At 35.3% G+C, this 16,490-nt stretch overlaps 2 long non-coding RNA genes across 2 annotated transcripts; both read right to left on the minus strand.

The window, feature by feature from the left end:
- Positions 1-6,061: 6,061 nt before the first annotated feature.
- On the minus strand, positions 6,062-11,628 carry LOC149109803 (uncharacterized). Its single transcript, XR_016208258.1, has 2 exons — positions 10,911-11,628; positions 6,062-6,599 (listed from the first exon to the last, which is right to left on the minus strand). It is a non-coding gene; the product is annotated as an uncharacterized LOC149109803 (long non-coding RNA).
- Positions 11,629-11,804: 176 nt separating this feature from the next.
- Positions 11,805-15,751, minus strand: LOC110061690 (uncharacterized). Its single transcript, XR_016208259.1, has 2 exons — positions 15,310-15,751; positions 11,805-13,174 (listed from the first exon to the last, which is right to left on the minus strand). It is a non-coding gene; the product is annotated as an uncharacterized LOC110061690 (long non-coding RNA).
- Between the last annotated feature and the right edge of the window lie 739 nt (positions 15,752-16,490).

The following is a 16,490-nucleotide window of genomic DNA, read 5'->3' on the forward strand; positions in this document are numbered from 1 at the left end:
ATTAGGAAATTGAAAGGTAAATTATAAGTCCACTTTTTCTGGCTATTGTCTTTGGCACTCCTATCATGTCAATAATTCAAGATATTCTAGTGCAGCATTAAATGGGAAGGTGATCAAAGCTTGTCTTGGAGAGTGTTTTATATAATAAATATTATTCATTTCCATATTCAGACACATTTTCTAAATAATAATTATCAATTCACTGATTCACAATTCTTTGATGACAATGTTGCCCGCATGTAAGAACCTACATTTTTTGAAGTCTGGCAAAATAGTTTCTTGTATATTTTGCAATACCTACAATAGTTATTGGCAATTTAGGGTAAGTAGGTTCTTATTAGGTTCTTCATAACTATGAAGGAGATATTATAGTTGTTGATTACCAGAAAAAATTATAGACTTGGGTTTGGTCTTCAAATATACAGTATTTACTCACAACTATATCATGATAAGCCTAACATAGCTGATTTCAGAAATATAAAATGTTGTCTCTATAACAAGAGTGTAAGAACCTGCTTAATCTCACTTGGCTTAAGATGGGTTCTTATCTTTTTGGGTTTTAAAATACAATAATCACGGATTTAGGATTGTTTCATTCAGTCTCTACATGTTTTGTGTAGACTATATAATTACTGGTACATTGTTGAATGAGATGGTACAAATCTAAAATGATTCCTACTACTGTGGTCATTATATAGTCTCTTGTGAAACCATTTCCTGTCTGAATGTAGTCAAAGTTACTTGTTCATACACAGATGAGATTTGTGATGCTCAATATGTGAAGTAAGGCCAATACCTTTAACCATTTCAGTGTCCTACAAAGAGAATAACAGAGAGTATAAATGATAATCATAATTACACCTTATTCATATTATTCTTTTTCTTTTTAATATAACTATAACATTATTATTATAAAAATAATAATTACCCCATTGTTAAATATACCACATGCACCACCTCACCCTTGCAGTAAATTGAACCACACTTTATTCCCAGATATTGCATCCCTTACTCTTTATTTGTTATAAAGATTTATAATAGAGATAAGACCCTGCGCACCCTCTAATTGGCCGAAAACCTGTGTTTTATTAGAGTATAAAACATAGAAAAAGCATGTTTTACTGTTTTTCGCCACATTACCTCTATATCATAAAGCAAATGAAGAAGAATAAGTCGTGTATTACACTGTGATAAAACACTCCGGATGTTTGAGAACACTCAAGAAAACACTCGCCTGCTGCTCGTGTTTTCTACATTTCCCTCATGTTCTCAAATGCCCATCGTGTTTTATCACAATGTAATACACGGCTTAGGCTTCTTTATTTGTTAAGTAAACATTATAGGAGTTCCATTCCCAGCAAATTACCATGGACATCCTATCAATGAAGTGTATAAAAGCTCATATATATTAAAAGTCAATTTAAAGACCTGCATTTAGCAACAGAAAGTCCCAGGATTTATTTCCACACCATTGGCAATAAAGTAAAGTCATAAACGTAGCGTAAAAATACCGAAAGTTATTTCTTCCAAGTGCAATATTCTTTAAACCTAATGTTGGAAGAACTGGAAGATATATCACAGCCATGTAAAAAGATAAGGTTGCTTTTAAAACAGTGTGACACGCAACTTCCCTCTTATGGTATTTCCTTTTTTGGGGCTTTTGTTATCATAATAAACTATGATACAGTATATATGAAAATTTAACCAAAACAAAGATTTCAGACAGCTCACCTTTTTGATGTTGCCAAGAAACTGCTGTTAGTTTCCTTCCAATCTAGTTCGGTCTCAACAGCTGCAACTCAACTTTTTGATCTTGAGCTAATCTCAGTTTCCACATCAATTTTGTATTTTGTGGATCGGATGGGTTAGTTAGCAAGCTCAGATTTATCAGATAAAATACAACAATTCAAGACATCTCCGGTCTTTATTTAACAGCTATGAGACAAACGTACTTTGCCATAAAATTTGCCAACTATCCAACACTAGGGGTGGCGAATGGTAAATGCGAGACTTTGTGAGACGGCGAGACAAGCATTTTTCGTTGCGAGCCCGAGACATTTTGACTTTTTAGATTGCAAAACCGAGACTTCAAAGTGTTTTTAGTGTGAGCACAAAACGTTCAGACTCTTAAAATTCGAGCCCCAGATTTAGTTGAGAGCTAGAATGAGCTTGCACAGTCTTTAGCCAGCTTCTTGGAACTGACTGGAACTGGAAATTTGATTATAACACACTACGTTATGATATCCTAGAGAAAAATAACTGTTTTTCTGGTCCAAAACGGACGTTGTGGTAGGTTTTGTACCTTTTTGTGGAATTAAGACAATTAGGAGAAGTTAGGATTAACTTTTTCTCAGAAAATTAATTTGCAAGTTGCTTCATTGAAATTCTATATCAAGTAAAGAGGAGACATCATATAAAAACAGATAAAGGAACGAGTTGGGACTTCGAGACCCTTAGCCTTGCGAAAATTGAGACTCCGAGAGAGCTTCGTAGAAAAAATCAAGACTGCAAGACGCACATAACCGCTAAAAAAGGAGACTGCAAGACCCGTGAAATTCGACTAAAATTTTACGAGACCCAGAGCTTTTGCAGGACCATTCGCCACCCCTACCACTTTCAAAACCACGAATTTGTTCCCAGGCTCTCTCTCTCTTTCCTTTGGTGCCATGTGCCTAGTTCTCAGTGCTCTTCGGTTCGAAGGGATAAATCGATCAAGAAATCCTCGGAACTCCGACATAAGGCGAGAGCTCGGTGACTATCAGGGCGACAACCGAGCATTACACCATAACGAATGTCATCATCACTTAAAAATCTTCTCAGTCTTGTAATCTGCATTTTAAATCGTTCTTGCATCAAAAAAGTTTGGTCTTTATATTTCTTTTGGGTTATAGTAGTAATTTCGTCAAAAAAAATGCAGATTTTCAACGTTCCCCCACATATATATCTCCTAACATGTAGAATCGGTGGCCACATGGCCAAATAAGTTAAAATATACAAACAAATTTTCATAGACAATATATATATTTCCAAACACTTCTTATGCAGGCAATTTCTGCGTGACTGATGGTCTGTTTGCGTTTTATATGCATAATCTTCTAGTGCAATATCAAGTTTTTAATGTTGGAAAATGGCTAAAAAATGAAAGCTTATCAACACAGCTGGAGAGAACGCCATGTGAGCCATGGAAGGTTTACATCAATTTAATGATAGATTTACAATAATTAATAGCTATGTTGCTAACAGATGTATTCAAAATGGACTCTGAACAGTTGTTCGAGCCTTTATATGTAGACGCTCGTCTGCTGGTAAGCCAGTAGAAAAGGCTGTACTACCGAACAGCTTAATCCAAGCACATGTAACATTTTAAATATGAATACAGCTTTAATGCTTAATTGTACAAATGCTATGGTTTGTTATAATCCTCTGAAGGTAACAAAGCCCACAATGTTTTAGGTTTATCTACAATAAAGCTTACAGTTTGCTGAAATGGAATACAACTGCTCAGTTACTCTATTGAAAGCACTGCCCCCATAAGAATGCACATCACCCTCCTACTGGCGTGACAGTAAAATCTCATTTTACTCAGTCTCTCTCCAAGTGCATGCAAGGTTTTTCACAGTGAAAAGCAGTTTTTCTTCACAGTTTAATTGAAGAATTTGATAACCAAGCAAAGGGAAAAACTCCTGTGGTTTAATTGCTGCTTTCTTGACTTCGCTGTTTTCAGTGAGTGGTTAAAAAACTCTGTGCTGTGTTTATCTTCACCAACAAATCAAAAGGAATCATTCAAATTCAATAAGATGCAAAGGAGTGGCCTTTTATTCCACAGTCTAGCTGCCTGACCATCTTGTGGGGGGGCACAAATTTATCTCTGAAATTTCATAACTTTGCAAAGCCATAACTTTCCCAGGGTAGTCAATCGATATAATTGATAATCAATAATATTCAATCACAATTGATAAAACTTAGTCAATGATATCTATTCATAATCATTAAAAATCGATGAGAGGATTTGTTGTGAGTAATCGATTTTTCAAATAGCGTAATAGATTTTATCAATAAATATCGAATTTATAAATATCGCGTTCATCGATTCTAGCAAAAGATACAAACAAGCAGAAAAACCACTCATAACAACTTCCTCAAACGGTTCTCAATAAAGCGTGCTACAACTAGTTTTCTTAAGTCTCTGAAAAAAACCTGATAGTTGAATAATGACAAAAATTCAATGTGCAGAGCATGGCAATGGTATTTACCATCATCCTGTTCATACAGTGGAATCCCTATTTTTCAAATTTCCAAGGGAAACAAAAATTGGTTTGAAAAACTGGCTAGTTCAAGAAATCAGGGTACATGTAGACTTAGTGTCTGACTGAGTGGAGGGAAACGATTTTTAGTTCTAAGAATCGGAAGCTTCAGAAAATCAAGTAATATGAAAAATTACAATTCCACTTTCCTCTCACCCCCTGAGCCCTTAGAGTGAACTTCTGGACTTGAATGTATAGAACTGTGACTTCAACGACCTCGTCCCCAGGGCCTTCTCCACTTTTCAAAATGGTAGGCAGGAGAATACCTTGGGCAAGGCTGAACTAACACCCTCGCTGATTGGTCCCAAACAGGCTGATTGGTTTAACCCTTTAAGCCCCGGAGAAAAACCTTATTTTTCTAAAATTATTACAGTAGATCGAAAGACCACAAGCAATATACCAGTTGAAAGGTACTGTTTGGGGTATGTTCTAAATCACCACAACAGACATACAAGATGTCACAAATTGAATTGAGGAGTCCACAAAGTAAAAAAATGAAAACGTTCAAAAATACCTTATTCCTTGTATATACTGGGTATACCCCTAAACAATAGCTTAATTTGCAGCTCTGGGTGTGCAGATTTTTATCACATATTCACTTGACCATAAAATTGTAGAGCGTAAAAGTTTCAAAAACTTGAGGGGTGGTTAATCAAGTCTGATTCAGGAGGGGGGTATGATTTTATGCTTTCAATGTGAAGATCTCTCAAAGATCCTTTTGGCCTCCAAATTTAAAATGAATTGGCCAAATATTAAGCTTATTATAACATTTTGTGCCATGTGGCACTATTGGGACTTAAATACATCCTAAAGAAATATGGCGAATGTGGCGAGGGGCTAAGCTAAAATTAAGATTCCAAGAGGTTTGTCACAACCTACATGTATGAACAGTATCTCAGATATATCCAGGCTAAATAAAGATAAGACTAGTCTAATATCACAACGTCTGAAATTATCAACTTTGAAATCAACAATTCAAATTTAAAAAAATAGGCTCAAGACTATGCTGTGTGTTTATCGTCTTTTTCAAGATTTTCAGTACACCATTCTTCAACATTGCCGATAGTTAAAGTATGACTATTTTGTAAGAAGACATGGAAATTGCATGCTCTATTTTTCTCCAGATTAGAGGAAATGGGTAATCCATAAACATAGCCTTACAAGACAAAAGATTTGCTTGGCCAAATACCTAATCAGGTAAGATTATGTAGCTCGCCTAGCTCTTATTTCCAGTTCTGGGTAAATTTCAAAATTTATAACATACTGACAGTATTGTAAGAAAACAATATTGATATAATAAAAAAAAAAGTCAAGCAACTAGAGTTAAACATACTAAAGCTATTAAAACACTCTCTGGTTGAAAAGTTAGGCTAAAATGAGCTTTCAGCTGCCAACCTACAGCCTTTAATGAATGATCAAAAAGATGCCAATCATTGAATATATACAACAAAAAGTGTGAAATAATACAGAATAAAATTGCATATTTAAAGTGGTGCAATAAATGGGAATTTGATAATGAAAAGATACAAATTTAAAAGAATAACTACTGTCTTGGTGGTGGTCTAGAATTATTGTCTGCTTCATTAGTCATGGCACTGTGCCATGACTCAAGAGTTATTTTGCACACAATAATCACCTTTGTCAATTACTTAATTAGCATTTGTTTATCAAAGCTGATTTGATGATCGTTCAACCACGCATGGTTTGAAACATTTGAAAGGAGAAATGTTGCAATGCTTGATATTTCTGATAAAATGTTCTTTTTTTTCGTGTTTGGAACAAACTTTGCCACGAGATTTCCTGCAATGACATTACTTGGAGTTATAAATTAAAGGAGAAACAAGCACATGCCTCCAAAAAACTCTCAAGTCATGGTACACTGCATGACTAATGAAGCGGACAATAATTCTCGACCACTGCTTAGACAATTATGCAATTCTTTTAAATTTATTTAGTCTCTTTCAATTATCTGAATTCCTTTTTACTGTCACCATTTTAATTATGCATTTTTATTTTGTGTTATTTCACACTTTTTGCTGTATATATTCATTTATTCGCATCATTTTGATCTTTTGTTAAGGCAGCCGAAACGTCATTTTAACCTACCGGTAAATCAATAACCAGAGAAAGTTTTAATAATAGTTTTAAAATATTGATATAGGCTTGAGATTAAATCCTTATATAGAGACAACAGTTAACATTTACCTTGAACAGTATTTTCTCCCTCTTTCTCCTTAGACTTTAAGGTCAATATGGTGTAATCTTGAAACAACCAGGTTGACAATGAGAATGCACCTACCAATAAAAGATGACATTATTAATCTTAATATAGTGAAAGGAAAATTAAATACAGTTTACTGTGATCCAAACTGAATATTTTTCAGCACGTTGTGCATGGTTCAATTTAAGTTATTGACTCTAGATATGTGGTATATGGTGTACAGGAAATGATGTGGAAGGACTCTTAAGTACAAAAGTGAGAGATAAAGTCTGCATTGGTTTCAGGTAAAGACTATCCTAGGGTTTCCAGGGTTCAAAAACAAAAACAAAAAAAACCTTGGTAATCCATCTAATGGCTTTCAGACAAGTAGCTCTCATGCAAATTTTGCTTGCCCCGGGTAAGATTTTTTTTTTTACTTAGTTGGCAGACGACTTGCCTCAAGGTCCTATTGGGCAAGAGAGAATGAAACCATACTTGCCCTGAAGGAAAATCTACTTGTTCCAGACTGCACTTTTTTCGAGCCCTGGTTTCCACAGCACAAAGCGACTTGGAGTACATACATACTTTATTTAATATACTTGTTTATTTCTACTACCCCTCAATGGGATGCTAGCCCACTGCAGGGTTTACAAATAAAGTGATGGAGACATAAATGACACACAATGCAGGCAGAAGTGATGACGTTTAACAATGCCTTGGCTATCCTGGACATTGCAAAACAAATTAACAAATGTACAGTAGAAGGTAAATAGAAGTAACTAATTGGTACAAAATGTGCGTGGAGTGAGAAGAATTAGAAAGAGAGAGCCATGGTGAAGAAAGGGTTTGTGAGAGCACAGAGTGGTAGGAGAAAGAAAAATCTCCCCTATTGGTGCTTTTTTTTGGCTGTGATCTAAAAATTCTTGCCTTTCCTATTTTCTTATTTATCAGCCATGTAACCATATTTGCTACATTGCAGACCCATTCACAACTTTAAACTCACAACTAAATTTGGAAATCACCAGAACAATGACCAGAACAAAACACACAGTCATCTAAGGCATAAAACGTCACAGCTTCTAGGTAGTAGGGAGATTAAGAAAGGCATGAAGGCAACAGCATACACTGTTCACAGCCTCTCTATTTATGCATGCAATGAGAACACCACCAAACAAAAGGTTTACATGAGCAAAACAATAGTTGCATTTTAAATCATTCTTGCATCATAAAAGTTTGGTCTTTATATTTCTTTTGGGTTATAGTAGTAATTTCGTGAAAAAAAAAAAATGCAGATTTTCAACATTTCCCCAAATATATATCTCCTGACATGTAGAATCGGTGGCCACATGGCCAAATAAGTTAAAATATACAAACAAATTTTCATAGACAATATATATTCAATGCAGACAATTTCTGCATGACTGACGGTCTGTTTGCATTTTGTATGCATAATCTTCTAGTGCAATATCAAGTTTTTAATGTTGGAAAATGGCTAAAAAATGAAAGCTTATCAACACAGCTGGAGAGAACGCCATGTGAGCCATGGAAGGTTTACATCAATTTAACGATAGATTTACAATAATTAATAGTTATGTTGCTAATAGATGTATTCAAAATGGACTCTGAACAGTTGTTTGAGCTTTCATATGTAGACACTCGTCTGCTGGTAAGCCAGTAGAAAAGGCTGTACTACCGAACAGCTTAATCCAAGCACATGTAACATCTTAAATATGAACACAGCTTTAATGCTTTGCACCAATGCTATGGTTTGTTATAACGCTCTGAAGGTAAAAAAGCCCACAATGTTTTAGGTTTAGGTACAATAAAGCTTATAGTTTGCTGAAATGGAATACAACTGCTCAGTAGCTCTATTGAAGGCGCTGCCGCCATGAGAATGCACATCACCCTCCTACTGGCGTGACAGTAAAATCTCATTTTACTCAGTCTCTCTCCAAGTGCGTGCAAGGTTTCTCACAGTGAAAAGCAGTTTTTCTTCACAGTTTAATGGAAGAATTTGATAACCAAGCAAAGGAAAAAACTCCTGTGGTTTAATTGCTGCTTTCTTGACTTCGCTGTTTTCAGTGAGTGCTTAAAAAACTCTGTGCTGTGTTTATCACCAACAAATTAAAAGGAATCATTCAAATTCAATAAGATGCAAAGGAGTGGCCTTTTATTCCACAGTCTAGCTGCCTGACCATCTTGTGGGAGGGGGGGTGGGGGGGGGGCACAAATTTATCTCTGAAATTTCATAACTTTGCAAAGCCATAACTTTCCCAGGGTAGTCAATCGATAAAATTGATAATCAATAATATTCAATCACAATTGATAAAACTTAGTCAATGATATCTATCGATAATCATTAAAAATCGATGAGAGGATTCATTGTGAGTAATCGATTTTTCACTTAGCGTAATAGATTTTATCAATAAATATCAAATTTATAAATATTGAATTCATCAATTCTAGCAAAAGATACAAACAAGTGGAAAAACCACTCATAACAACTTCCTCAAACAGTTCTCAATGAAATGTGCTACGACTTTTCTTAAGTCTCCGAAAAAAAACACGCGATAGTTGAATAATGACAAAAATTCAATGTGCAGAGAATGGCAATGGTATTTACCATCATCCTGTTCATACAGTGGAATCCCTATTTTTCAAATTTCCAAGAGAAACACGAATTGGTTTGAAAAACCGGCTAGTTCACGAAATCAGGGTACATGTAGACTTAGTGCCTGACTGAGTGGAGGGAAACGATTTTTAGTTCTAAGAATCGGAAGCTTCAGAAAATCAAGTAATATGAAATATTACAATTCCACTTTTCTCTCACCCCCCGAGCCCTTAGAGTGAACTTCTGGACTTGAATGTATAGAACTGTGACTTCAACGACCTCGTCCCCAGGGCCTTCTCCACTTTTCAAAATGGTAGGCAGGAGAATACCTTGGGCAAGGCTGAACTAACACCCTTGCTGATTGGTCCCAAACAGGCTGATTGGTTTAAATACATCCTAAAGAAATATGGTGAATGTGGCGAGGGGCTAAGCTAAAATTAAGATTCCAAGAGGTTTGACGTAACCTACATGTCTGAACAGTATCTCAGATATATCCAGGCTAAATAAAGATAAGACTAGTGTAATATCACAACGTCTGAAATTATCAATTTTGAAATCAACAATTCAAATTCAAAAAATAGGCTCAAGACTATGCTGTGTGTTTATCGTCTTTTTCAAGATTTTCAGTACACCATTCTTCAACATTGCTGATAGTTAAAGTATAACTATTTTGTAAGAAGACATGGAAATTGCATGCTCTATTTTTATTCAGATTAGAGGAAATGGGTAATCCATAAATATAGCCTTACAAGACAAAAGATTTGCCTGGCCAAATACCTAATCAGGTAAGATTATGTCGCTTGCCTAGCTCTTATTTCCAGTTCTGGTTATATTTTAAAATTTATAACATACTGACAGTATTGTAAGAAAACAATATTAAATATAATAAAAAAAAAAAGTCAAGCAACTAGAGTAAAACATACTAAAGCTATTAAAACACTCTCTGGTTGAAAAGTTAGGCTAAAATAAGCTTTCGGCTGCCAACCTACAACCTTTAATGAATGATCAAAAAGATGCCAATCATTGAATATATACAACAAAAAGTGTGAAATAATACAGAATAAAATTGCATATTTAAAGTGGTGCAATAAATGGGAATTTGATAATGAAAAGATACAAATTTAAAAGAATAACTACTGTCTTGGTGGTGGTCTAGAATTATTGTCTGCTTCATTAGTCATGGCACTGTGCCATGACTCAAGAGTTATTTTGCACACAATAATCACCTTTGTCAATTACTTAATTAGCATTTGTTTATCAAAGCTGATTTGATGATCGTTCAACCATGTATGGTTTGAAACATTTGAAAGGAGAAATGTTGCAATGCTTGATATTTCTGATAAAATGTTCTTTTTTTTCGTGTTTGGAACAAACTTTGCCACGAGATTTCCTGCAATGACATTACTTGGAGTTATAAATTAAAGGAGAAACAAGCACATGCCTCCAAAAAACTCTCAAGTCATGGTACACTGCATGACTAATGAAGCGGACAATAATTCTCGACCACTGCTTAGACAATTATGCAATTCTTTTAAATTTATTTAGTCTCTTTCAATTATCTGAATTCCTTTTTGCTGTCACCATTTTAATTATGCATTTTTATTTTGTGTTATTTCACACTTTTTGCTGTATATATTCATTTATTCGCATCATTTTGATCTTTTGTTAAGGCAGCCGAAACGTCATTTTAACCTACCGGTAAATCAATAACCAGAGAAAGTTTTAATAATAGTTTTAAAATATTGATATAGGCTTGAGATTAAATCCTTATATAGAGACAACAGTTAACATTTACCTTGAACAGTATTTTCTCCCTCTTTCTCCTTAGACTTTAAGGTCAATATGGTGTAATCTTGAAACAACCAGGTTGACAATGAGAATGCACCTACCAATAAAAGATGACATTATTAATCTTAATATAGTGAAAGGAAAATTAAATACAGTTTACTGTGATCCAAACTGAATATTTTTCAGCACGTTGTGCATGGTTCAATTTAAGTTATTGACTCTAGATATGTGGTATATGGTGTACAGGAAATGATGTGGAAGGACTCTTAAGTACAAAAGTGAGAGATAAAGTCTGCATAATGGTTTCAGGTAAAGACTATCCTAGGGATTCCAGGGTTCAAAAACAAAAACAAAAAACACCTTGGTAATCCATCTAATGGCTTTCAGACAAGTAGCTCTCATGCAAATTTTGCTTGCCCCGGGTAAGATTTTTTTTTTTTACTTAGTTGGCAGACGACTTGCCTCAAGGTCCTATTGGGCAAGAGAGAATGAAAACGTACTTGCCCTGAAGGAAAATCTACTTGTTCCGGACTGCACTTTTTTCGAGCCCTGGTTTCCACAGCACAAAGCGACTTGGAGTACATACATACTTTATTTAATATACTTGTTTATTTCTACTACCCCTCAATGGGATGCTAGCCCACTGCAGGGTTTACAAATAAAGTGATGGAGACATAAATGACACACAATGCACATAGAAGTGATGATGTTTAACAATGCCTTGGCTATCCTGGACATTAGGAAACAAATTAACAAATGTACAGTACAAGGTAAATAGAAGTAACTAATTGGTACAAAATGTGTGTGGAGTGAGAGGAATTAGAAAGAGAGAGCCATGGTGAAGAAAGGGTTTGTGAGAGCACAGAGTGGTAGGAGAAAGAAAAATCTCCCCTATTGGTGCTTTCTTTTGGCTGTGATCTATAGATCCATGCAATAAAGTAAAAATTCTTGCCTTTCCTGTTTTCTAATTTATCAGCCATGTAACCATATTTGCTACATTGCAGATGCATTCACAACTTTAAACTGACAACTAAATTTGGAAATCACCAGAACAATGACCAAAACAAAACACACAGTCATCTAAGGCATATTTAAATGTCACAGCTTACATTTCTAGGTAGTAGGAGATTAAGCAAGGCATGACGGCAACAGCATACACTGTTCACAGCCTCTCTATTTATGCATGCAATGAGAACACCACCAAACAAAAGGTCTAAATGAGCAAAACAATAGCTGCATGTGCGTTATAAATTTTTGTAAATTTTGTAGCCGTTCTCTACAAAACAACAACATGAAATGACCAAGTTTTGGTAATTTTGAACAATGCAAGCCACGATGGCCAACTTCTTGTATTCTAGAGTTGATTGCTGGTGTTACATCTTTAGTTTGAGTAGGGTTTTAAACCGCACAGCTTACTAACCAGTTCTAGAAAATTAGGAAATTGAAAGGTAAATTATAAGTCCATTTTTTCTGGCTATCGTCTTTGGCACTCCTATCATGTCAATAATTCAAGATGTCCCAGTGCAACATTAAATGGAAAGGTGATCAAAGCTTGTCTTAGAGAGGGTTTTATATAATAATAATTTTCAGTTATTCATTTCCATATTCAGACACATTTTCTAAATAATAATTATCAATTCACTGATTCACAATTCTTTGATGACAATGTTGCCTGCATGTAAGAACCTACATTTTTTGAAGTCTGGCAAAATAGTTTCTTGTATATTTTGCGATACCTACAATAGTTATTGTAAATTTAGGGTAAGTAGGTTCTTATTAGGTTCTTCATAACTATGAAGGAGATATTATAGTTGTTGATTACCAGAAAAAATCATAGACTTGGGTTTGGTCTTCAAATATACAGTATTTACTCACAACTATATCATGATAAGCCTAACACAAATGATTTCAGAATGTATATATGCAAGTTGTCACTATAACAAGAGTTCATAATTTAACTGTATGAACCTGCTTAATCTCACTTGGCTTAAGACGGATTCTTATATTTTTGGGTTTTAAAATACAATAATCACGGATTTAGGATTGTTTCATTCAGTCACTATACATGTTTTGTGTAGACTATATAATTACCAGTATATTGTTGAGTGAGAAGGTACAAATCTAAAATGATTCCTACTACTGTGGTCATTATATAGTCTCTTGTGAAACCATTTCCTGTCTGAGTATAGTCAAAGTTACTTGTTTACACTGATGAGGTTTGTGATGCTGAATATATGAAGTAAGGCCAATATGTTTAACCATTTCAGTGTCCTACAAAGAGAATAACAGAGGGTATAAATGAAAATCATAATTATACTTTATTAATATTATTCTTTTTCTTTTTAATATAACTATAACATTATTATTATAAAAATAATAATTACCCCATTGTTAAATATACCACATGCACCACCTCACCCTTGCAGTAAATTGAACCACACTTTACATGTATTCCCAGATATTGCATCATTTACTCTTTATTAACCGCGCGGCCATGGGCCGAGCGCGGTTCATGGTTTACCCGTGGTTTTTTTTTCGTTTTGTATGCGACCAGAGCCAAGCTTTCACTCGGCCAAATTTTGAGTCACACAACCTGTGATGTTTACTCGCCAAAAGCTGTTGAAACATTAATAAATCTCATCTCCGATACTGACTTTCGCGGGAAAAAATTAAAAACCCAGCATTCGTCAAAAATTATATTTTTTTCACCAGAAATTTAGCTCGGAACATATACATATTTATATTCCTTTGAATCGTCGATGAAATGACCTTTTCCGGATATTTTTTCTTTCGGGGTCAACAAAAACCTCCGATTACAAAATCACGCCGAACCCACACGTTGCAAAAAAATCTCTTCAAAACCCTGACTTCGAAGTGATATAACACTTCAGCGTTTATAGCTACCACACATCGGCAGACGGTAAATCTATTCCTTAACAATCGAGCTTCATCGTGTTAAAATTTCAGCGAAATCGAACAAAACGAGAATTAATTAGAATTTTTTTGTGACCTCACTCCCCAGACTTGACCTAACAAAGGAAGCAACGGTCGCCCATAGCAACCGAAAAACACGAACATAACAAAGCCAATGTTTCGGCCAAAAAACTCCAGAATTATCGCCTGAGAGCTTAAACTTGAATGGGAACATCTTTTTCGAACTTTTTTCAACTGATTTAGACGAAAGACTGGCCTCGGCGGGCTACAAAAAACACCAAGAGAAAAACAGAACAAGACAGCAGAATGAGCCGATAATATTTCATCGCATGGCTTTCGGCACGAAAATGAAAATACAGCTTACTTCTGGATAAATTCAGCCTTAGAAGCCAGCAACCGGCCTCAAATTACTTTCTGTTTCCTTACAAATGTCCTGACTTCCATCTCCGAAAGATTTTGCCCCAGTTTTGAGCAAATAAACATTTCGTCGACGGTGACCGCCATTACGGTGGCTTGCATACTAAATTAGCTAACTTGACAAAATTCTCCCGTGGGGGGGATAGGACGAAAAGAGCTGAAAAATGGCCTGTAATTGGCTAATGATGTGATCATCCCACTGTCCAAATTTGGTCAGAATCGAAAGTAACGCCAATTTTCTGTCACGTTTTCAATCTGTGGTCACTGGAGTGACCAAAATCGATACATCGGTCAGGATAGAGTTTTATTATTAAATTATATGACTTGTGGGACTACTTTGCTAGCCCTTTACTCGTGGAAAACACCAATTAAATTTAATCATGACTTTTAAGAAAGAAAGCTGTTGTTAATAGTGTTATTATCATGTCATTTATATCGTTCATGCCCATACATATCCCGAAGAAAGTTCTACAAAGATTAAGACCATTACGTCATCGGAGATTTGTCAATGGCTACCACTGATGGTGCAATAATACAGTTTGTGTTGATCAAGTGATGTGATGTCTACAGTAAGAAAAGAATCATCAATGACTGCTTTGGAATGTGCACTGCGTTCCGACGGTAGTGCTAAGCAAACAGTTAAATTTTAAAAGCGCGGTTATAAGATCTAACAGATCTTCTTGTTTGTTATAAAGATTTTAACATTATAGGAGTTCCATTTCCAGCAAGTTACCATGGATATCTCATCAATGAAATGTATAAAAGCTCATACATCAAAAGTCAATTAAAAGACCTGCATTTAGCAACAGAAAGTCCCAGGATTTATTTCCACATCATTGGCAATAAAGTAAAGTCGTAAACGTAGCGTAAAAATACCGAAAGGTACTTATTACAAGTAGAATATTCTTTAAACCTAATGTTGGAAGAATTGGAAGATATATCGCTGCCATTTCCTTTTTTGGGCTTTCGTTATCATAATTTCACGCTAGAAAATAAACTATGATACCAAGGTGTACATGAAAATTTAAGCAAACTAAAGATTTCAGACAGCTCACCTTTTTGATCTTGCCAAGAAACTGCTGTTAGCTTCCTTCCAATCTGGTTCGGTCTCAACAGCTGTGACCCACCTTTTCGATCTTGAGCTTATCTCAATTTCCCCATCAATTTTGTATTTTGTGGATCGGATGGGTTTGTTAGCAAGCTCAGATTTATCGGATAAGGTAAAAACCAATCAAGACATCTCCGGTCTGTTTTTAACAGCTATGAATCAAACGTACTTTGCCATAAACTTTGCCAACCCAACACTTTCATAACAGCGAATTTGTTGCCAGGCTCTCTCTCCTTTGGTGCTATGTGCCTAGTTCTCAGTGCTCTTCAGTTCGAAGGGACAAATCGATCAAGAAATCCTCGGAACTCCGACATAAGGCAAGAGTTCGGCGACTGTGCGACAACCGAGCAGTACGCGATAACGAATGACATCATCACTTAAAAATCTTCTGAGACTTGTAATTTGCATAATTTTGAAATCGTTCTTGCATCATAAAAGTTTGGTCTTTATATTTCTTTTGGGTTATAGTCACGGTAATTTCGTGGAAAAACACAGATTTTCAATGTTCCCCCAATATACATCTCCTAACGTGTAGAATCGGTGGCCACCAGGCCAAATAAGTTAAAATATACAAACAAATTTTCATAGACAAGATATTTCCAAACACTTCTTATGCAGACAATTTCTGCATGACTGATGGTCTGTTTACGTTTTGTATGCATAATCTTCTAGCAAGTTTCAAACTTTCGAAAATGGCTACAAACCGAAAGCCTATCAACACAGCTGGAGAGAACGCGCTTATCATGGTTAGTAAAATACATGCAGCCTAGTTTAAGAGATATGTCTTACAAAATAGCATATAAATAGTTCTACAAAGTCGGAAAAATTTACAACGTGTCTATGCCGGGGGGCATAAAGCGCCTGAAATTTCATAACTTTGCGAAATTGCACTAACTTTGAAATTTTACAAGGAAAGACTCACAAACTTGGCTAAGTTACTAATGTTCTTTTCAGCAGCATCGACAGATTTTCGCTAAATGGCCAATATTAAAACTCAGAATACAGAAAACAGTCTGGAAAGGTCTAATAGACTAATCATAAAGCGAATTCAATATGCTACGTCGCTTGATTTCCCCTTGTCTCAATTCTATAACAAAACACTGCATCTTATGAACTGACGAAAGACAG

This window comes from Orbicella faveolata, unplaced genomic scaffold (genome assembly GCF_042242905.1).
Source record: "Orbicella faveolata isolate gen_17 unplaced genomic scaffold, um_ofav_v1 contig_25, whole genome shotgun sequence".
Taxonomy (NCBI): Eukaryota; Metazoa; Cnidaria; class Anthozoa; order Scleractinia; family Merulinidae; genus Orbicella; species Orbicella faveolata.